Raw genomic sequence first — 24,610 nt, 5'->3', positions numbered from 1 at the left:
GAGCTGTTCTAGCATTGGATAAGAACTTGGCCAAGAAAGCCTTCTTGCAAGCATCCGATGTGGTTATTGCTCCAGTAGGAAGAGTCTTCTCCCAAAGATGAGCTTTGTCTCCAAGTGAGAAGGGGAACAGCCTAAGCTTGAAGCCATCTTCACTCACACCATTAATCTTTGTGATACCACATATCCTATCAAACTCATCAAGGTGATCTAGGGGATCTTCCATTGGCAACCCATGGAACTTGTTGGCTTGGATCATAGAGATCAATCCACTCTTGATCTCATAATTATTATTAGCAACTGTAGGAGGCACAATACCAGCTCTTTGGTTGTGGGTGTTTGGTGCATCTCCAACACCAATGTGTCTAGGTCTTTGATCATGGTTAGCTTGTTGCTCCATGATGACTTGATCCTATTGTTCTTGAACTAATCTTCTTTGCTTATGTCTCAAACCCTTTTGTAGCCTGTGGATGTTGTCAATAGGCCTTTGAAGATTGTGATGACCCTTTGACCTTGTGTGCATCAACAAACGCGAGTACAGACTCGAACAGGTACACTGTCCAGCTTAGGCTCGAGTGGGTGGTCGAGTCGACTGGGAAGTGGTGTCTATATGTATCCAGCGTCTAACTCGATCAAGTGCTCGATCACGACTCGGTCGAGTAGGTGGTCGAGTGGTACCTGAAACGCAAGACAACCAAGCAAAAGAAGATTCGAGTTCAGTAAATGGATGAATGAATGAAGTATTGAAACACACTCAAATGGGCAACGGCACCAAATTGAAACACAAATCTTTCTATGGTGGTGAATGGATGAATGAATGAAGTATGATGATATGATGAAAAAATGGAGTGCAGAGTGTTTCAATTTCCCTTATGCAGTTGCAGTATAAGAGGTGTCAATCCTAAATGTGTGTTGCAAGCAATCCGGATGTGGATATTGGTCTAAGTCAAGCCAAGTATGTAGGAGGTTTATCACTAACAACCTATTGCTGAATGTAAAATGTAGAATGTAAAAACTACTAGAACTAGATGCTAAATGTAAATGGAACAGAATGATTATGACAATTATGAAGCTAGAAAAGAAATGGAAACTATAGTAATGCAAGTAATAAGCTAATGGAAGACAAGTAATGAACAGGAGACTAAGTGAATGCTTTAGAGATGCAACTAAAATGAGACAAGAAATGAGACAGGACAAACTTGAATCATAAACGAAAGTTCTGGGGATGAACTCGAGCAAGCACTTGATCGAGTGTAGATCGAGTGCAGGGTCAAGCTGGACAAAAACGTAAAACAGAGCAATGCAAACAAAACAGAGCAATACGAAAGCAAATCAAACAACGATCAAACAACATAATTTAAGCTGAGAAATCAATAAACAAAGAAGGCCTTGAGGAGGGATTCATGGGCTGGACTAATGATTGTGGTTATCTAACTTGGTCAACAAATCTCAAACAACTTGAGCTAATCTCTAGACAATAATCTCTAAGAACATGTTTAATCCACTCTCATGGCAAAAAACAATCAAGCTCATATATTTCTAGACTTGTTCTCACAAAGCAAAGAACCTATACAAGCAAGCATTAAACAATATGTCAAATATCAAACAAGACTTCTAATCTCTTAGCAAGCCTAATAATAAACTCTAGATCTAGCCTTATCTATGCTCCTTAAACATTGGTGTGATGCTAAGAGGCTTGAGATCAAACCCTACCCTCTCGGTTATAGGATCAGCATTAAGAATATCTAGCCTAGAAGAGATCTACAACAATCAAGCTTGACCAAATCAAACAAACCACAAACACAATCCAGCCTAACCCATCCTTAAGATCCTAAGGAAACTACTCACAATCACACATGATGAACAACAAAGTCTTAAACCCAGAAAATAACGAAACTTGCATCACTAGAAAGATAAAGCAAAGATCTACAATATTGAAGAAGGAATCAAACTCGAGTTCTCAATATTTTGTAAGTTATGAAACCAACAAAAATGAAGAATCTAGTCTTTTCTCCTTCAAAAGAAGGTACAAGATCTAAGAAAATAAAAGTGCAAAAAGTAATAATTCCCAAAAGGGTAAATACTAGGTTTTGAGAATATCTAAAAAGCTGGACTCTTGGTGGTTGCAGGGTACAAGGTCTTTAAATAGGAAAAGGATTGGAAGCCCTAAAAATGCTAAAAGACAAAATAGCTAGGCGGCTCGGCCAACTCGGCCCGGTGCTCGGTCGAGTGACCAGTCGAGTTGGGTTTTCTTCTTCTCCTTCCACTCAGTCGAGTCCCTCTCCGCACACGGTCGAGTGTCTGGTCGAGTGGGCAGTCGAGTGGGACTCCGGACCTTGGTTTTTCAGCTTTAACTCCATTGCTTTCTACTCTTGATTGCTTCACTTCTCCTCAGCATTGTTTCCATGCTCCTTAAGCTCCAAAATCACCTGTTTATGCATGAAAAGATGCAAATGCAATGCAGCTAGACTCTAATGCATGAATAGTCCTAAAGCTTTGCAATAATGGTCAAAATGGATAGCAAAAGATGCAAAAGATGTGAATATACTAAGGGAAAACAGGGTAAAATATATGAACATCACCTGTTTATGCAAGAATATATGCAAATGCAATGCAACTACACCCTAATGCATGAACAGTCCTAAAAGCTATGCAATAATGGCTATACTAGATAGCAAATGATGCAAAAGAGGTAAAAATACTAAGGGAAGGGTAAAATATATGAATATCAACACCCCCAAACTTAGTTTTTTCTTGCCCTCAAGCAAATAAACAAGACATAAGAAAGTAGGTGAGGTTTGAAAGTGGGATCTCAGCTCCTAAAGCTTGCCAATAAACTAGCTAGAATCAATGTCCAAGTTACTAGTACTATGATGCAAGGTGAATGAGCTGTACTTAAAGATTTTAGACAAACCTATCACAACCTTTATTGATTTGAGCCTTAGGTGTCCACATGCATTCAAATCAACCATTTCCTTTAACATTCATTAATCAAGAACATGAATCAATCTTATGCAATGCTTAAACTCATTTGGCTTGGTAATAAAAGTTTAGAGACAATGAAGGTCTCTCTTTAGAGTGGGGCTTATCAATATCAAGGTTCTGGCCCAGTTCATTTTCAAGTCTCTCAATGAGCGACTGCGACAGAAAAATAGGCAAAAGCAGCTCATACTAATGTGAAGAGGAGTCGCTGCCGGTGTGAAAAAGAGTCGCTGCACTGTTCAGATGATCTGCCGCAACGATCGCTAGAAAATCTAGAGACTTCTCTCTACCCCCTGCGACACTTTTTCTCTCCCCCTGCGACACGTCCGTGTCTTCCTCTTACCCTCTCCGTTGTCATTTTTTTTTTTAATAGTCGTTATCACCGCCGTTTTAAGCTGTCACCGTCGCTGTTTCAGCGTCTTGAAAACGAACAGGCCCTCTCTCATAAAACATGGATTGAGCTTTAGAAGAATTCTAAAGGTAAGAACACTTAGACACATACAAGAACAAAACCTTGTCTACCCAAAGGCACCCAAAGTATTTATCCTATAAGTCTAAACCCAAATTGTCCTAGTTCTACCCTTTATCTTCTTCACTTCTCTTTCACCCTTTTCTCTTTTGATTTTAAGCCTTAGGAAAGGTTTCTTATTTGATCTTTCTATGGGAATGGGGGTTTCTTACTTATTTGCTATGGTTCTCTTTTCTTCTTATTCTTAAGACATAAAAACATTTTTCTAGACTCTTCTTTTCTTTCTTTTCTTTTCTTTAACTAGAACCATCTTCAACAATATTTTTACTTCCTATTCTTTCACTAGACTTTGATTTTACTTAAACACATTCCCCCTTTTCCTTCTCTTTTTTCTCTTTTCTTTTCAAAACAGCCAAGTCCCAAACCCAACAAGTGAACCACCTAGCCCTATCTAGTTTGAAAATTGCAAACTAGAACTACACAAGGCTTTACTCTTGTCAGTTCAAACCTAACACTTTCTACCAAGCTCAATCCCAAAATAGGCCTCACACACACAAGAATAAACATGGCTTGAAAGAAGGGTTGGTTAATAGGTGGGGGAAACTGATTTTAATGGTTCAATCAGCTACTTGGATCAACAAGAGTGGTAAAAAGGAGAAAGATAATCCAAATATGTATATGATATCCATGAGTTTAAAGCAATGCACAAGTTGATATTTAACAGTCAATATTAGGTTCTTATAAGTAGGAAATGACATCAAATCACAACATGCTTCAATTTAGACCAAATGCAATGCAGGAATTCAAGGCTTGGTTCAATCTTATGCTTCTAACTACTCAACTAGCATCAAAGTACTATTAACTTGGGCATTGATCCTAGTTTAGTAAATTAAGCAAGCTAACAAGGCAAAACTCATCATAGATCCCTAATGCAAATATTAAACAGTCCTACATGAAACATGCTAAACAAGATTTTAATATGCAATGCAAACTACATGAACACTCTCTTTTTTATGAAGATTTTTACAAAAAATTTCAATTTTTTAGGGTTTTTCTACGCCTTAGATGTAATCCAAATACTAACATGATAATGCTAAAAATTTGAAATAAGAAAACAAAATACAACATCAAATACTATCTCAAACCCTCCCCTAAACACAAATCACACAGTCCTCTGTGTGAGAGAAATTTGAAAGAGGATTCAAGACTAAAACAAAACACAACATGATATGCAATGGTATTTACAAGGATAAGGTGATAGTATTACCTCATGGATTGTGGAAGAAGCTGTCCACATCCTCATTCATGCTCTCATAAGTGTAGTGGGGGTCTTGTTGCTGACTTAGAGAAGGAGACTGGAGCAACTCGACTATAGCCATCAACTGGTACTCGGTCGAGTGCACGGTTGAGTGGGGGGGGGGGTCGAGTTGGACTGCGAGTTAGAAAAATTCTGACCTTGCTGATGGTAGAACTGGTGCAAGAGTGCTGGATCCATGAAGTATTGGGTTGGGAAGGGAGGGTAACCTGGATAGCTTGGATATCCTACTGGAGCTGGGAAGCCATAAGGAGTTCTGGGTAGGTACTCGGCCGAGTGCATCAAGGGTACTCGGTCGAGTGGTTGCTCGAGTGAACCGGTCGAGTGCCTCGAAGATTGTTGTTCTCAGCGACTTGAACTTCTCCTCCTCTGAATTGGCTCGAAACTTGAAGCTCTAGCTGGTTCCACAGGGTTTTCAGCTCTTGAAAGTGCTCTAGTTGAGCTACACCTCCTTAAAGGGCTAGAATGGCTTGGTGATGAGTTTGCACTCTTCAGTTCAGAAATTTCCCACTTTAAGCCTTTGATGGGCTTAGTCATTCATCCCACCTTCTTCTTCAGCTTTTCAAATTTATTCCCATGCCACTTGCTCCATCTTTGTAGAAGTGTCAGCCTCTTGTTAGTCTCCCTCACTCCTCTACTATCTCTAGGGGTTGGCTCATATTCTTCAAAGTAGAATTGCTCTTCCCTATCAGCCATTTCTACATCCCCAGCTTCATCAACTCTAACTTGAGCTGTCCCAACAAACAAGAACTCATCAGCTGTCCAAAAATCAATGTTTGCTCCTTCTTGTATGGTGGTGAGCTCTTGATTAGGTAGGACAAGCTGTCTTTTCCCAATTGTTGGAAGCTCAAAATTGAAAAGGTGATTTCCTTGATGCATCTCCTTTGCTAGTATTAGGGTATAGGTGAGATAGTTGGAATCAATCCATCTTGGCATCAGGTGCATCAAGTGCATCAACTGGAGTGCATCAAGTGGCACCTTAGCAGCTAGTAGTATTGGAGTGATGATGCCTCTAATGATTAGGGCTCCCTTTGAGCCTTTATTGTGCAGCTTGCCCACCCAGCTTCTCAAATAGATCATGTGGTCAATGAGCACCATTGCAATATCAGTCTCCACACTGCTCCCAAGGATGATGGTTCCATCTCTTGCCTTAAGGATGATTCCATTGAGAGCCATGTCAAACATCTTGAGTTCACCCTCATTGAGATTTCCAGTTTCCTTCCTAGCAAAGAAGGTGTTTGCTAAGGCCTTGTGGAAGTAACTTAGGACTGGGCTTCTTATCTTAGAACTCTTGGTCTTGGAGGATGAGTAGGTGATGTTATCTCCAATGGTTGCCCAAACAGCATAGAGTTCTTCTCTTTGTATGACCATGCTTGTAACGCCCCCAAACCGCGCTATGACCACCCAGGCCATCAGACGGCACCGAAGCGCTACTATGGGAATGTTCGTCACAGGTCCGGCCGAGTGCGAGAACAAATCAGGCCCTTCGACCAGTCCCCCGGCGAGGTTCCCGACCACACGACACATCCTTAAGGCTTTGTAACCCTACAGACATGCCGTGCGTTGAGCCGACTCGGACTAAGTCTATATTAGTACGACTCGCTCGTTTTAAAAGAAAATACGAATGCATTATTACTTAAAAGAGTTACTACAACCGATTACACAAAATGGTTCACAGGGCTTAGTGCCAAAGTTTGGTTCGCAAATAAACATACTTTGAATTTTACAATAGACACCAAAAAGAAAACTACTCCGGAGTCCTATCGTTCACCACGCCCTCTAGTTCCCTCTAGGGTTACCTGCAGAACAACAATATTATCATAAGTAATCTAAGATTACTTAGTGAGCTCAGGGTTCCTGCAGAGAAATAAATCCCAAACCCCAATTCCCCTTTAACAAACAACATGCACGCAAATACAACAACATGCGAACATAACTAAGCGACATGCAAGCATAGATAAATAACATGCAAGCATAAACATTCAACGATCAAGCAAGCGATTAACATGCAAGCAAGCAAAACATCACAACCACCAACAGAGTTAACATGCGGAAGCTAATAGGCTAAGCAAAATCACTCTACCATCAATCGCGACTACATTCAACAACATACAACAACATGCAACAACATAACTTGAAATAAAACATCAGTTTTTAACAAGTTTCAATATATTTGGGTCCGGTATGCATCCGTTTCCCTAACCCCTCATGAATTCTCCAAATCACAACCACAAAGGCAAGCGTTTGGATATCAGTCCAAGCCACACCGTCGTGTAGATAGCCTCAGCCAGGGTAGCGAGTCCAGTAACCTCCGACCTCTTCGTGACCAACCCTGCACACACACGAACATGGGTTGCATGTCGCGGCTGCATGTGACACGGAATGGGAAGGATAGCAATACCAAATCTTACAACGTTTATTCGGAATTTCTCGCGGACTTAACGCTTAAGAACTCACCGAAGTTCATACTTGAGTTTGTATGGTTTTAAAACCCATAATCTTACAAGTATCTTAACCAATTCTCGCCTTTGTTACTAGATCATTTCGATCTAGCAACTAGCACAACCTCACCGCACATGCATTTAAACAAGAAAACATAACAGAACTTCAAGTAAATGCATCTACATGCAACATGCAAAACCGCGCACTAAATGGATGTCTATAATTCTCCATCTAAGCCGATGCAAATATGTGCCTGAACTCACAGTAAACCGCCAACGAATGATCTCCTTTGATGGGGCTTCTCTCGCGGCTACTCGGATCTCTCCTTCGGTTAGAATCAGTTTCCTTATCGATCTATCTTTGTGGTCGTTGGTCGATAGTCTTCTCTTGCACCTTCTTCTTTCTCTCGCAAACACCTTCTTATTTCTCTCGCAAACACCCACTCTTTTCTTCTTTCTCTCTTAATTTCTCTCAACTTACCCCTTCTTCATTTGTGCGAAAATGAGAGAAATGAGAGTCTATTTATAGAGTGATTGGGCGGTGGAGTCGACCAATGCATGTCGCATGCACTCTCCTTATTAGTGTGTGTATTAGAGTAACACCCAACACTTGGAAGAGTTTCGGTTAGCCACCTTGATTTCCACTTAGCTTCCTTGAATTTTTAAATCCTCCACTAAACTCCACTAAGTCTTCATGATTAAAATATTAATCCACCTAACTCCACTATGTCTTAATGATTAAAATATTAATCCCATTAACTTTCTTGGACTTAAGAGATTTTTGGTGGGGAAGACTTTCAATATCCTCGGTCGACCGTCGTCGATCCTTGGCAGCTCTCTCCGGCACTCTCGGCATCTATCGGCAACTTCCTTCGGCGCTCTCGGCAACTCCCTCGAGTACTCGACAACTTCCTCGGGTACTCGACACTTCCTCGAGTACTCGACAACTTCCTCGAGTACTTGGCAACTCTCTCGGGTACTCGACAACTCTCTCGGGTACTCGACAACTTCCTCGAGTACTCAACGATTTCCTCGGGTCCTCGGTACTCTCGGCGTTTCTCGGCGACTGCCGGACGATGCGTCTCGGACGACACGGGCGGTACATCTCGGACGACTCGGCCAATTCTCTATCCGTTAAACTTTTCTTGGACTTTCCTTCATCAAACTTTCAGCTCTTCTTACTGCCTTCTTTTCTCGGTCTTTTGGACTTCAATTTGACGTTGAAAATTTACCCCTTGGTAAGGGTCACTACATTCTCCCCCTCTTAATAGAATTCGTCCCGAATACCATAGGGTTCTGATGGTTCTTCTTCATCTTCATGACAAATAACTGAGGATACTTGGCACGGATCTTGTCCTCGTCTTCCCATGTGGTGACCTTACGGTTCTGCTTTCCCCAGAACACTTGGATTTGAGGAATGCTTCTGTTCTTCAACTTCCGGGTCCTCCTTTGCCCTATTCCAAACAGTCCTTCAGGGTATGTGAGATTTGGCTCCAACTCCTCGATAGGCTCGGGCACAATCATGTTAGGATCTGGCACATGCTTCCGTAATTGTGAAACGTGGAATACTTTATGCACTCGCATAACCTCGGGCATTGATAACCGATAGGCTACCTCGCCAACTCTTTTCTCAATCCGGTACGGTCCAATAAACCTTACCGCAAGCTTTCCCACTTTGCCAAAACGATCCTTCCCCTTTTGTGGTGCAACCTTCAAATACACCATGTCTCCAACTTCGAACTCCACTTCTCGCCTCTTAAGGTCTGCGTATTTCTTCTGGCGGTCTTGTGCTTTCCTCATGCTTTCACGAATAAACTTGATCTTCTCCGTTGTCTCACCAATCAACTTGTGATTGAAAGTTGTCCGCTCTCCAACTTCCGTCCAACACAAAGGCGTTCTACACGGCCTTCCGTACATGGCTTCAAATCGCGACATGCCGGTACTCGAGTGATAGCTGTTGTTATACGCAAACTCAACTAATGGCAGATTCTTCTCCCAATCTGATGACCATTCAAGCGCACATAGTCGGATCATGTCCTCTATGGTTCGGATTGTCCTCTCCGTCTGCCCGTCAGTCTCTGGGTGAAATGAGGTGCTCATATGAACATCCGTTCCTAATGCTCTCTGCAAATCTTGCCAAAATATTGATGCGAACTTCGGGTCGCGATCAGAGACAATGTTTGCTGGCACTCCATGAAGCTTCAAAATTTCATCAACATACTTCTCTGCCAAAACGGGTGCTTGGTCCGTACTCCTTACTGGAACCAATTGGGCTACCTTGGTTAAACGATCAACCACTTCCCATACTGCATCATTGGTTCGCCCCTTTCTTATTGGTAGGCTGGTAATGAAATCCATCAAAATAGAGTCCCATTTCCAAGTCGGTATGGGCAAGTTGCGAAGCAATCCTGCTGGCACTTGATGCTCTACCTTGATCCGTTGACATGAGTCACATTGGCTTACCCATTTTGCTACTGCTCTCTTCAGTCCAGGCCAATGGTAGTACCTACGCACATCTTTGTACATCTTGGTGCTCCCCGAGTGTATACTTAACGCTGAGCTATAGGCAGATCCTAATATCTCCTCTCGTAGTCCGTTCCGGTCTGGTACAGTTACTCTCCCATTGAGAAGTAAAGTGTCATCATCAGCTAGATGATAACCACTAGCATTTGGTCCTTCTGAACTCTTCAACTCCTCGATGATCTTCTTCAGGTTCTCGTCTTTGGGTTGTTCTTCGCGAATTCGATGTAACCGGCTCGCTTGAGTTACGGCTTGAAAACACAACGGCTCACTAGATTCTCCTTCCAAGGCTAAAAGCTTTACTTTCTTCAATTCTTCAGCTAAAGACTCCACGTCCTTCTCGACATCAACTTGTGTCCTTCTTCGGCTTAGCGCATCCGCTACTACATTAGCTTTGCCTGGGTGGTACTGGATCTTTAAATCGTAGTCGGCTACGAATTCCATCCATCTCCTCTGGAGCAAATTAAGGTCTGGTTGCGTGAACAAGTACTTAAGACTTTGGTGGTCTGTAAATACCTGAACAGCTTCTCCATACAAATATGATCTCCATATCCTTAATGCAAACACTACAGCTGCCATCTCCAGGTCATGTGTGGGGTAGTTCTCTTCATGCTTCCTTAACTGTCTAGATGCATAGGTAATCACCCTATCTCCTTGCATCAACACACATCCAACTCCAACTCTTGACGCGTCTGTAAACACAGAATATGGTTGATTTGGCTCAGGTAGGGCTAACACTGGTGCCGATGTCAGCGCTCCCTTTAACTTCCTGAAAGCTTCTTCTACCTCCTCGCTCCATATAAAAGGTACTCCTTTCCCGGTATGTCGCGTCAAAGGCTTCGCGATAGATGAAAACCCTTTTACGAACTTCCGGTAATAGGCTGCAAGGCCTAAGAAACTTCTAACTTCCGATGCGGTCGTTGGCTTCGGCCAATCCTGTATTGCGGCAATCTTTTCTGGGTCGGCGGACACACCTTACTCCGAAACTTGGTGTCCTAGAAATCCAATTTCCCTTTGCCAAAACTTACACTTACTGAACTTAGCGAACAGCTTCATTTCTCTTAGCCTCTCCAAAACCTTCTTCAAATGCTCCGCGTGCTCCTCCGCACTACGCGAATATATCAGGATGTCATCGATGAATATTATCACGAATCAATCCAGATAATCGTGGAAAACTTCATTCATCAATCGCATGAATGCCGCCGGTGCATTGGTAAGTCCAAACACTACAGGAAATAAGGGTATTAATAGCATTAGAATATAGCATTTTTAATAGTTTTGCTATAGTTGAGTTTTGAGAAAATTTGCATAGCGTTTCTAATAAGACAAACGCTATTATAGGATTACCGCGAAAACATTTTGTAGTGGTGCCTAGTTTTTAGTTCTACAATAGCATAAATGATAATGAAAACGTTATCTTAGAGGTAACCGGGAAAGTGAAATTTTCGTTGCCTCCAAAAAATTTATAAGTTACTACACAAAAAAAAAATAGAAAAAAAATTACAAGAGGAATATATCGATTAGGGTTACATTAATTATTACTGGTGAAACACTTTGGCCATCTCTTCTCTCTTCTTTCTCTCTGAAACTCGATTGGAAACCTTACATTCGATCCTAATTTATTTGTCTCTTCTTTCACTCTCTTTCCATCTCAATCCGTCTTAGAGGAAAAAAAAGAATTAAAAGAGAAATAGATCGATTAGGTTGAATTTCTCGTTAAACAGCCACCTCTTCTCTCTTCTTTCACTCTCCTTTCTTCTTCTTCTCCGACTTGAGTTGCTCGGCGATAGGAGACGAGAAGCCGGCAACTGTGATGGCCAATCGTGGAAGAGATCGAGAGCTTTTGATTCTCGTTGCTGATACCGGTGACAAAGAGACGATGGTTCTCCTTTCGAAGCCTTCTTCTTCTTCCTCTGCTTCTTCTCTCTTCTGTCTCGCTGAAACTTGATCTGAAACCCGTTCTGAAACTCGATTCGAAACTTGATCCCAATTTGTTTGTCAAATCTTTCACTCTCGATCCCTCTCAGTTTACAATCTCTTCTGAACTCGACAATGGCGGCTTCCCTTCTTCTCAATCATATTTTGCAAAGTAGTAGCTCGATCTCTCTCCGTCGGGTCGTCGCACGGTTTCAGGTCCAATTTGCTTTTGATTTTCAGACTTGATTATTTGCTTATCACTTATTAGACTTGCTATTGTAAGAACTCTTGTTGATTAGAAGTGATGACATGCCTTTTAGATTCTGTGTGGAGTTGTAAGATGATATATTTCATGAGTACAATATCTATAGAAATTGACTTGTATCTTGTTGCTCATGTTTCTTCTTTGAATCTCTGATTTTGGTTTCTCATTGTGAAACAGGGTGATACATTCAACAATTCTCATTTCACAGACTCAAGGCTCAATACATTCAACAAATCTCGGTGATTATTCTTCTTTTCCTGTTGAGAAAATTACTCGACAGATTATATGAAGCTTTGTTATATTCTGGATGGAGGAAAACTGATAATGTAAGGCATGGCTTAAACAGTGTCAGTGAGTCTAGCTTTGATGATTGGGAATTTTCTGGATTTTGTGGTTACTCTATTCATTCTTGTTTTTGATTAGTCAATGATTCCAAAATTTGTTGATTTGGCAAAATAAATTTGTTGAGGCAATGAGATGGCAGCGACTATGATATCTGTTTTAGTTTCTAAAATTTGTGAAAGTTGCTGTCTGCTGACTCTTGGAATTGAGAGTTCCAGTTCCAGATTTAGATTGAGGTCTTGTGATTGTTAACTGCTGGACAAGAAGTCGAGTATAGACTATGGGATCCTTGCTACAGGTTATACGTTCCGATCTCTAGTTTTTCTAACAATTTATGTCTCTGTCTATGCCTTCTTAATTTATCTCTTTGTATAATATTTTGACTGGATGCTTTTCTTATAATATTTGTCATTAGCATTAACTAGCCCTGTTCTCATCCGATGGATCTGTGATAACGGCTTTTATCTATTGATTTTGAAACAGAATCACCAGAAAGAGAGTGAGTTCCTTTAGCAAAGAACAAGAAACACTTATTAAGGAACTACACGAGAAGTAAGTGTCAAATCCTCATCTGCATAATCTCTTTATGTGCATCAATTTTAATGACTGTTATTTTCTACTGTGTCTATGTGCAGGTTCAAAAACCAATACTGAAAGGAAAAACTTGTGGCTTTACTTTAGAAATTTAAGCTTTGGATACTTGATTTAATGACTTGACTACTCCCTTTGGATATTTTGTTTACTTTAAAATGTTAAGCTTTAAATATTTGATTCAAGACCAAATAAAAAGGAAAAAAAAATACTTTGATTCAATGACTACTCCCTGGAATATGTTTCGACAATGTTTATTTTTATGGTTTTAATTTCATTAGACTGTACATTTAGAAGTACATACAACTACCTTTAAATTGCTAACCAAGAAAAACCTCAAATATGACAAATTAATATGTGGAATTAACCGTGTAGTTAATATTTCTAAATTGGACAACTAAAGCATGAATTATTCTATAATTTCAATGAATACTTTGACAATTTAAAAACAAACTACGTATTAATTAAATTAGGTTCAATCTTAAACATATTTTATTAATTAAATTAATGAAATACAAATAAAACCATCGAACACAAAATTTTAAAAATATATAGACATATATATAATACATAACACAAAATTAAAATATATATACAAGTAACTTTTTTTTTTTTTGGGTCAAACATATATACAAGTAACTATGGATTATACAATTAACTAATGTAACATGTAATCAAAAAATATACTAATATACTAATGTCTCATAGGTTCATAATTTCTAAACATAATTTAAGTGAAAAGTTTTAATGTTTTTTATTGCATTAAATTTATTTTGTTAATTGAAAATAGTGAAATGTGTTTCAAGATTGAACCATATATCCTTAATGGTTTAGGGTTTAGGGTATAGGGTATAGGGTTTAGGGTATAGAGTTTAGGGTTTAGAGTTCAATCTTGAAACAAAATTCATTATTTATAAATTAACAAAATAAAATGTATTAAAAATTATTTTGTAATAATAATAACATAAAAATATGAATAAATATAATATTACAAATATACAAATTAATTATAAAAATCAGTTATGTGTAACATATATATATTTTAATACATTTTCAATCTTTTTAATATATATATATCTTGTTACTTATATATTAATCTCTAAATTATCAATTCAATTATCATATATATTCAAACCTAAAATTTTCAATTCCTAAAACTTAAATTCCAAACCCTATATTATAAAGTCTAAACCTTTAATACTCATACATCAAAACTAAACAAAAAATTATAAAACTAAATAAAAAAACAAAATAAAGGAGAAAACCTCTTATTGGCTAATCCATAGAGACGCGGATTGGACTTTGGCTTATCCTCCACCGTTGATGAGTTAAATCAAACGGCTAAAATCTTCTTCTTTTTTTTTTTCGTTTGGTTAAAACTTCTTCCCCTTGTCTTTATCATCTCTTTCATTATCTTCTTCTTCTTCTTCTTCTTCTTCTTCTTCGAAATTCTTCGAAACCCTACCGAGAACCAAAAACCAAGCGATCTAAAGCCTCATATCACGATGGATTCGCCGTGACCAACGTTGGCGGGAACAGATCGAGTTTCGTTGAAACATCAACGGGGAACCCATTGAGCCACACGTGAGACTTTTCACCTTCTTATTTCCATAGATCTGATTCTAAGGTTCTAGCTCAAAATTCAGGGTTGAAATCGCCGTTGCTCGCTGTTTTGTCATCCCTTTTGCACGTTGCTGTGTTTGTTGATGCTCTGATTGATGTTGAGTTGTGATATTATGTTATGTTAGTTGTGATATTATTTATCATATTACTTTGTTTTTATATAGAGCTCTGATTCGTGCTTGCTTCTTCTGTCTAGTACGCATATGCTTTTCATTCTCTTGTTGCAGGTAGTGTTTATAAGTTTATATATGTACTCTATTAGGGTTTTGTGTTGCATTTTTGATAATGTAGGGATGACCATGTCTTGTGTATATCTGAGATCGTTCTTGAAATTCTTGTTTTATCTTGAGACGGTATAAATTTGTGTAGCTATTAATGAATTTTTTGGATTGTGTGTTTATGTTATAGTGGGATGATGGTACAAGATCCTAAGAAACCAAAAGATGTTGATGAACTATTTGACCAAGCGAGGTAGTCAGCTAAAGACATACCTGTTGAATCATCAAGATCAGCTTCTAGGAGCTTCAGTGGTGTGCACGATTGTTGTCTGGTGAAACCGTTTCCTCTACACCTCAGCAACAACAGCAAGACCGGCCTCAGATGGTTATGCACACTATTACTTTCTGTTTGAATGGTTTCACCGTTGATGATGGTCCATTGAGGGGGTTTAATGACCCTGAAAACAAAGACTTTATGGAGGTAATATCAAAAAATTTCTCTTATCACCATGTAACTCAATTTGACCAGTGTATTCTGCAAGAGTTAAATAATAGGCTTCTTCTGGAATCATTGTTATTTCAGTGATATAAATTTATTTTCATGCCTAGTTATTGAGCAGCTGATTCTTGTCACGATTCACTTGGATACTTTTGAATCTTTAATCATTGTTCTGTTTTATGCTAGAAGACAATTTCGGTTAGTCTTTCTCTTTACTGATTAAGTTCTATGATATTTGCTTGGAATTACAATAAAGTATTAACCTTTGTGTGTTTATGTATGTATGTGTATTGACTCTTGGAGATTGTTTATATGCAGAAAAGAGGAAAGCTGAAAGCTTAAGAAGAACAGAGCAAAAGAGCAAAGAACGATGAAGAGCTGTCGTGAGTTGTGAAGGACAAAGAGAGACAAGTCTAAAAGAGATTGTGGGCTATAGCAGTCCAAGAAGTCACCTTTTCCTGTCCAAGAAGTCGATGATTTGGATGATGAAGCTTGTGATGATGATAGTGTTTATGTTAGGGATGATTGTGAAGGCATGTTAGTGGTAGATTGATAGGTGTTTGTGTTTTTTTGTAAACAATGAAATTTGTTATAGTTTTCTAAACACTTAAATATTTATATATTTTGTATTAATTTTAATTGTTTTTAACAAATATTCAAAATAAAATTTTTATTTTAAATAACAAATAATTTGTAATTCTTTTTAATAAAATTTTTTTGAATAATTTAAAAACAAATTAATAACACGAAACATTTGCTATTTTTGCTATAGGTAAAATCAAATTAATGATTTTTAATAATATTTGTATAACGTTATTATAAATATTAACAATTGCACAGCAGACAATGCTATCGTTGTATAGTTAGTTATAGCACACCAACAATCCGCTATTAAAAGTGTCCGACCTACTATAACGGGCGATCTTAGAGCGTTTTAGGAAACGCTATAATTGTGAACTCATAGCGTTTAACAGCCGCTATTAATACCCACATTTCCTGTAGTGAAACGGCATTACCACAAACTCATACTAGCCATATCTCGTGTGAAATGCTGTCTTCATCACATCTTGTTCCGCAATCGAGATTTGATGATAGCCGGAGGCTAAATCAATCTTCGAAAACCAACTCGCTCCTCTCAGCTGGTCTAACAGCTCATCGATTCTTGGCAATGGATACTTGTCCTTGATGGTTATGTTATTGATTCCTCGGTAATCAATACATAATCGCATGCTTCCGTCCTTCTTCTTGACGAACAGCACTGGGGCTCCCCATGGCGACGAACTTGGTCGTATAAAACCCTTTTCCAACAAGTCCTCTAACTGAGTCTTGAGTTCAGCCAACTCGGCTGGTGCCATGCGATATGGTGCCTTAGCAATTGGGGTAGCTCCAGGCTCCAAATTTATGGTAAAAGGATGGCTCCTTGGTGGAGGAAATCCTTCCAATGGCCTAAACACGTCCTCAAAGTCCTTGACCACGGCAATGTCCTCAACTTCCATGCCTTCCTTGTCCTCTCCTCCCATGGCGGGCAGAGTGACTAAATAGACTTCATCTTCCTTAATCGATCTTCCAATCCTTACTGCCGATGCGAAGTATGCCGTTTTACTTGGGCTGATCCCATTGAAAACTAGAGGGGTCCTTCCTCCATTTTCAAATATAACTATGCTCCTGCTGCAGTCTATATGGGCTTGGTGTTCCGATAACCAATCCATTCCCAAAATAGCATCGAACCTATCCAATGGCATCACCAAAGGATTTACCGGGAGGTTCGTATCTTGCAAGACTATCGACACTTCCTTGACCCATCTTCATGTCTTCAGCGGTGGATGATTACCAGCAGTGTAGACGTTGATGTTCACCTCTTCCTCCTCACACAAGTCTCCAAACTTGTCAACCACTTCGGGAGTCACAAATCTATTGGACGCTCCCGAATCGAGACATGTGTGGGGTTACCACCAACAAGTAATGTTCCTAAACGCAAAGCAAATATAACAAAATGCAATGCTAAAACTAACCACACAAGTACACAAACAATCACTAACAATCACAAGAGAGTTAGAACCTAATCAAACCTGTTATATGGCCCTTCGCGGCCTGCGGAGGTTTGGGTGGCTCTACTCCTAAAACATTTGCTGGGGTTGCTTGCTTCTTCGCTGGGGGTTCCTTCACTTGGTTTGCTGTCTGGGCACGGTTCACAGTTTGGGCGTTCGGTTTGGCCGGCTTCAACGGACATGAGTTCGCATAGTGTCCTAACTCGCCACAGTAGAAACACGTGACGGTTGACAAGTTGTTACTCTTTGTTTCCTCGACAGTCGGACAAGCTCGAGCGAAATGCCCAACTTGCCCACACACATAGCATCCCCTCGGATCCATGTTGCTCACCTTACTACCTCCTTGGCTAACGTTCATCTTAACCTTACCGTGGCCTGCGCCCCAATTTCGTCCTGCTACTTGATTCACCTTCCGGGTGTTCACAATCTTAGGCTGCTGGACGAGTTCCTTCTTTTTCTCCTGAGTTGCAATCTCTTTTTCTTTTTCGATGGCTTCCTCAACACTTACCGCTCTCTCTTCTACTTCCTCGACACTGCGTGCAACCTTCCTCTAATATCTAGCCTGAGTCCGTTAAAGAATCTCCAGGCCATCGCTAACTCATCATCATTTCCTTGATACAGATACCTCCGAAGTCTTGTGAAAATTTCCCATACGCTCGAACAGTCATTTCTCCCTGTTCTAGTTGCAGAAACTGACTCTCCAATCGGTCGCGTGACTCTGGTGGAAAATATTTTAGCTTGAACTCTTTCTTAAAGATTCCCCACGTTACAGTCTGAAATCGGTAACGAGAAACTACGGTATCCCACCACGCACGAGCATCTTCTTCCAAGAAATTAACTGCTACTGGTCTCCTAAACTCCTCCGGAAACCTTGTCATCTCAAAATTATTTTCCATGTCTTTTATCCATGCGTCTGCTAATACAACATTCGGGTCTCCTTTGAATTTACGAAATCCTATGTTCCGCAACAACATTACCCGTTTTAGAAACTGGTCGGATGGATCTTCTGCTGCACGGTTTGCTTGATCCTGCTGTTGTTGCTGGATCATATGATTCAAGAGGTCTTGGACCATCTTAAGTGTCTGCTGGGTCTCGGGCACATTCTGCACACTCGGTCCTTCTCCATGCGCTCGATCTTCCCTCGGCATGTTCTGAGTTGGATAGGCGGCGAACGGTCCAAACGGTGAAAACCCTGGCGGGTACATACCCTCCGATGTACTAATTCGATTTGAACTTGATGGTGAATATCTTGGCGTCGCGCCAGGTACACTCCACTCCGGCATAAACATGTTCGGCCCATACATTTCTGGGAACGACTCTTCCCCTTGCGCAACATCAAAATGCGAACCCCATTCCTCCCGACCAAACTGCTGACTTGAACCCCTCCCTGTGTCCGGTGAACGATGCGTCGACCTAGACCTTTCGGATCCTTGACGAGACATCAGCATCCACGATCAATAAAGGGTTTACTTAATCCCATCTAACCCTAAGTGATGAACGATCCGGATTATCCTAAGTGTCTATTGCGACCATTTGACTCGATAAATCATTTGAAAATGCGAGTCCTATATAGCATCATAACCATGCTCTGATACCACCGTTTTAACGCACCCAAACCGCGCTATGACCACCCCGGCCATCGGACGGCACCGAAGCGCTACTATGGGAACGTTCGTCAAAGGTCCGGCCGAGTGCGAGAACAAATTAGGCCCTTCGACCAGTCCCTCGGCGAGGTTCCCGACCACACGACACATCCTTAAGGCTTTGCAACCCTACAGACATGCCGTGCTTTGAGCCGACTCGGACTAAGTCTATATCAGTACGACTCGCTCGTTTTAAAAGAAAATACGAATGCATTATTACTTAAAAGAGTTACTACAACCGATTACACAAAATGGTTCGCAGGGCTTAGTGCCAAAGTTTGGTTCGCAAATAAACATACTTTGAATTTTACAATAGACACCAAAAAGAAAACTACTCCGGAGTCCTATCGTTCACCACGCCCTCTAGTTCCCTCTAGGGTTACCTGCAGAACAACAATATTATCATAAGTAATCTAAGATTACTTAGTGAGCTCAGGGTTCCTGCAGAGAAATAAATCCCAAACCCCAATTCCCCATTAACAAACAACATGCACGCAAATACAACAACATGCGAACATAACTAAGCGACATGCAAGCATAGATAAATAACATGCAAGCATAAGCATTCAACGATCAAGCAAGTGATTAACATGCAAGCAAGCAAAACATCACAACCACGAACAGAGTTAACATGCGGAAGCAAATAAGCTAAGCAAAATCACTCTACCATCAATCGCGACTACATTCAACAACATACAACAACATGCAACAACATAACTTGAAATAAAACATCAGTTTTTAACAAGTTTCAATATATTTGGGCCCGATATGCATCCCTTTCCCTAACCCCTCATGAATTCTCCAAATCGCAACCACAAAGGCAAGCGTTTGGATATCAGTCCAAGCCACACCGTCGTGTAGATAGCCTCGGCCAGGGTAGCGAGCCCAGTAACCTCCGAGCTCTTCGTGACCAACCCTGCACACACACGAACATGGGTTGCATGTCGCGGCTGCATGTGGCACGGAATGGGAAGGATAGCAATACCAAATCTTACAAACGTTTAGCCGAAATTTCTCGCGGACTTAACGCTGAAGATCTCACCGAAGTTCATACTTGAGTTTGTATGGTTTTAAAACCCATAATCTTACAAGTATCTTAACCAATTCTCGCCTTTGTTACTAGATCATTTCGATCTAGCAACTAGCACAACCTCACCGCACATGCATTTAAACAGGAAAACATAAAAGAACTTCAAGTAAATGCATCTACATGCAACATGCAAAACTGCGCACTAGATGGATGTCTTTAATTCTCCATCTAAGCCGATGCAAATATGTGCCTGAACTCACAGTAAACCGCCGACGAATGATCTCCTTTGATGAGGCTTTTCTCGCGGCTACTCGGATCTCTCCTTCGATTAGAATCGATTTCCTAATCGATCTATCTTTGCGGTCATTGGTCGATAGTCTTCTCTTGCACCTTCTTCTTTCTCTCGCAAACACCTTCTTCTTTCTCTCGCAAACACCCACTATTTTCTTCTTTCTCTCTTAATTTCTCTCAACTTACCCCTTCTTCATTTGTGCGAAAATGGGAGAAATGAGAGTCTATTTATAGAGTGGTTGGGCGGTGGAGTCGACCAATGCATGTCGCATGCACTCTCCTCATTAGTGTGTATTAGAGTAACACTCAACACTTGGAAGAGTTTCGGTTAGCCACCTTGATTTCCACTTAACTTCCTTGAATTTTTTAATCCTCCACTAAACTCCACTAAGTCTTCATGATTAAAATATTAATCCCACTAACTCCACTAAGTCTTCATGATTAAAATATTAATCCCACTAACTTTCTTGAACTTAAACGACTTTTGGTGGGGAAGACTTTTAATATCCTCGGTCGGCCGTCGTCGATCCTCGGCAGCTCTCTCGGGCACTCTCGGCATCTATCGGCAACTTCCTTCGGTGCTCTCGGCAACTCCCTCGAGTACTCGACAACTTCCTCGGGTACTCGACACTTCCTCGAGTACTCGACAACTTCCTCGAGTACTTGGCAACTCTCTTGGGTACTTGACAACTTTCTCGGGTACTCGACAACTCTCTCGTGTACTCGACAACTTCCTCGAGTACTCGACGATTTCCTCGGGTCCTCGGTACTCTCGGCATTTCTTGGCGACTGCCGGACGATGCATCTCGGACGACACGGGCGGTACGTCTCGGACGACTCGGCCAATTCTTGATCCGTTAAACTTTTCTCGGACTTTCCTTCATCAAACTTTCAGCTCTTCTTACAGCCTTCTTTTCTCGGTCTTTTGGACTTCAGTTTGACGTTGAAAATTTACCCCTTGGTGAGGGTCACTACAATGCTCCTCTCACTACCAACTTCAAAGCCAAAGATATTGGCTATCTTCTTCAATGAAAGCTCATACTTCTTTCTCTTGATAGTGAAGTCAACATGACCAGGTCCAAACTCCTTTTCTTTCTTTAGGTAGCAATGCAACTTAATTGTGGCTAGAAACTCACAGCTTTCTTCTTTATATACCCTTCCATGCAAAGCCCCATGAACTTGGTTAGGCTGCACTTCTCAAAAAGAAATTCCACTTCTTCATCAATGCCTAGCTTCTCCATGGTTTCCTTGTGTGGGTATCTATTCCCCAGGAACTGCATCTTCATGAAGGCTTCATAAAGCTGCCTTTGAGTTAAGCCACAAGATTTGTCTTCTCCATCATCTTCTCCCTCTTCTTCTTCATCTTCTTCTTCACTCTCTTCATTAACATCCTCTTGTTCAACCTCAACTGCTGGCCTCTTCCCTTTTGCCTTGTTTCTCCTAATGTGCTCCCTAAGAGTGAACTCCATCTCTTCTTCACTCTCAGTTCGCTCAGGGTCTTCCTCAGCTGACTGATGTTTCTCTCTCGCAACCTCACTCGACCGCTTACTCGAGCTAGCACTCGGTCGTGTGCCTGCTCGAGTAGTAGGTCGAGTGCTTCCGGCAGCTTCTTTCCCTGATGCAAGGTGTGCATCATGACGGCCTAGAGAGCGATCAGCGACCTGTTGAGACATTCTTGTGGACCTTGAAGACATTCTTGAAGAGAACTTGAAAGGAATAAACTCAAAACTCAAAATTAATAGGTTAGTAACCAAAAAACAAAAAGAGCTAAGCTTTGAGCAAAAAGATGAACTTGAGAGAGATTTTAAGCTAGATTTTAATTGTTTTGAGCAAATGAGAGAGTCTGAGAAGCATAGGATCGAGTTTAGCTCTATATAAAGAAGCTAAGGGGATAAGGAGACAAGGGTGGAGCGTCCATACCATTCAAATTTGAAATGGGAATCTTTGACTTGTTTTTTGCTGCCACTCGACCCCACACTCGACTGCACGTGGTCGAGCTCCTTGACCAAAGTTTGAAATTCAAAAAAATTTCTTCTTTTTCTCCCCCCACTCGATCATTCAAGAGAAATGGGAATCGAGTGGGCCTTAGTTTCTTCATAACTCGGTCGAGTACCTCTCGTGGGCCGGTCGAGTGGGCTTGCGAGTCTACTTCCACAAGTACAAATCTCTCCAAAACCATCTATACTTTCATTAAAAAGCCTGCCCAACACAAACATAAAACAAAAGAAATCAAAACTACAAGGAAAATAAAGCATATGTACAATGATACCTTAGGGACTTCCTCCCTAGTGAGCTTGTTTAAAGTCACTAAGCTTGACTTTTGATGCCTATTCAGTCTTGGTTTAGATATCAAGGAGGTCATGAAATCCTCCCTGGCACTTCTTGATCACTGTGAAACTGATCCTTGATCATTTCACCCTTCACACATAACCCTTGTTTCTTCTTAATCTTGAGTCTTGGTCTTGCCTTCTTCAAGGACCTCTTGTTTAGCTTGACTTGGAGATCCTTCACCATATCAGTCAACTCTTGAACTGAACCCTTGAGATTTTCCACTGATTCTTCTTGAAGGGAGAGCTTAGCCTTTGGAGTTGCCACTTCACTTGTGACCTCATGACAACCTTTTCTTTTAATAATAAAAGGTTTATCATTGATGGGTGGCAAGTTGGTTATGTTATTGATGTCAAACTTCATGATGAAATCTTCAGTGATGTGGAGCTTGATAGTCCCCATCTTGACATCAATTACAGCCCCAACTGTGGCTAAAAATGGCCTTCCCAAGATAAGAGGGTCTTCAGGCTCATTCTCCATGCTCATTATCACAAAGTCAGTTGGGATTCTAGCTTCTCCTTTCTTGACTGGGAAGTTATCAATCACTCCAACCACATCCCTCTTGGATCCATCTTCTAGAGTGATATAGAAGTTGCTGGCTTTCAAATCTTCATATCCCAACTTTTCAGCCACTGAGTATGGCATCAAACTCACTGAAGCTCCTAAATCACATAGGCACTTGTTGAAGTGCATGTAGCTGATGGAACAAGGTAGGTTGAATGAGCCTGGATCTTTAAGCTTGTTGGGACAACAGCTTTCCCAATCTCCTTTAAATCCTTCATGTCTTGATCATGAGCCTTCTTCTTTGACATCTCAAGCAGAAAATCCTTATAGAGGGGATATGGAGCATACAGTTCCAAGGCAGGTCCTATCTCTTCTTCTTGGTAAGCAATGATAACCTCTTGTATCACTTCCTTCTTCTCAATCACAACCTCTTCCTTCAAAGCTTTCACTTCCTCTTGTTGCAAAGCCATTATTTCTTTTTTCTCAATGATTTCCCTTAGTTCCTTCAGCTTTTGTGCCCTGAAACGTCCTGGGAATGGTACAGGTGGTTTGTAAGCAGGAGGAATGTACTTGATAGGCTTAACAGCTTCAGATTCTTAAACTCGATCGACCACTCGAGCTGACACTCGGTCGAGTGCTGGCTCGAGCACATGGTCGAGTGCACTACTGGATTCAGTCTGCTTTGCACAATATTCACTCTGAGCTTCAAGAAATGACCAATCCTCCCCATCTTGAACTTCACTGTCCTCAGTGACTTCTTCCTCATGGATAAGAATGGCCTTTGCAGTGAACTTCCTTGGGTTTTGAACAGTTTTTCCAGGGAGTTGAGTAGGCTTAGGAGCTGAAGTGGAAGCAAGGTTTCTCTCCATATACTTCACTCTAGAGTTGAGACCTTCAAACTTCATGTTGAGATCATTATACTGGGATGTTAGTCTTTGGTTCAACTCAGCAAACTGTTTAGCCTCCTCAATCTTTCCATTGGCTTGCCCAATCAACATTTGCTGCATAATTGCTCTTAAGTCTTGTTCCTGGCCTTGGAAGGTCTGAAACCCTGGAGGGGGACACAATTGAGGCTGGAACACTTGATGTTGTTGCTTGGGTGCATAGTTGTTTTGCTGTTGAGGCTGTTGAGGTGGATAGACTTGATCTTGAGGATTGGCTACATTAGTGCTTCTATAGGAGAGGTTGTTTTGCTTGAAACCTCCTCCTTGGTTGTAACCTGTGAATCCTCCATGGTTTTGCATAGTATAGAGCTCAGCAAACTCTCTCTCCCCCTCTTGAACTTGACACTCTTCTTCACCAATAAAGTTAATCGTCTTTTGTTGGCTAAGGAGGATCTTGTCTAGCTTCTCATTGACCATCTTCAAGTCTTTCTTGTACTTGTCCTCTTGATCATTAGAGGTGAACCTGACTGTTCTGTCATAGTCCTCATTGTAGTTGCCATATGACTGAGCTAGGTTCTCAACCAATTCTCATCCTTCTTCCACATTCTTGTTGAGGAAGTTACCATTGGAGGCTGTATCAAGAAGCATCCTTATCTTTGGGAGAACTCCTCTATACAAAGTGCTTAGCAAGGCCTCATTGCTG

At 40.8% G+C, this 24,610-nt stretch overlaps 1 long non-coding RNA gene across 1 annotated transcript; it reads left to right on the top strand.

The window, feature by feature from the left end:
* The first annotated feature begins 11,226 nt into the window (after window positions 1-11,226).
* On the top strand, window positions 11,227-13,061 carry LOC147944931 (uncharacterized). The gene is made up of 4 exons (XR_015557995.1): window positions 11,227-11,857; window positions 12,084-12,145; window positions 12,732-12,800; window positions 12,884-13,061. It is a non-coding gene; the product is annotated as an uncharacterized LOC147944931 (long non-coding RNA).
* Window positions 13,062-24,610: the final 11,549 nt, after the last annotated feature.

Source organism: Camelina sativa, chromosome 5 (genome assembly GCF_030686135.1).
Source record: "Camelina sativa cultivar CO46 ecotype springtype chromosome 5, ASM3068613v1".
In the NCBI taxonomy this organism is placed as follows: Eukaryota; Viridiplantae; Streptophyta; class Magnoliopsida; order Brassicales; family Brassicaceae; genus Camelina; species Camelina sativa.
Note: the sequence above shows the minus strand (reverse complement) of the source record. Positions and strands in the feature narration are given on the sequence as shown.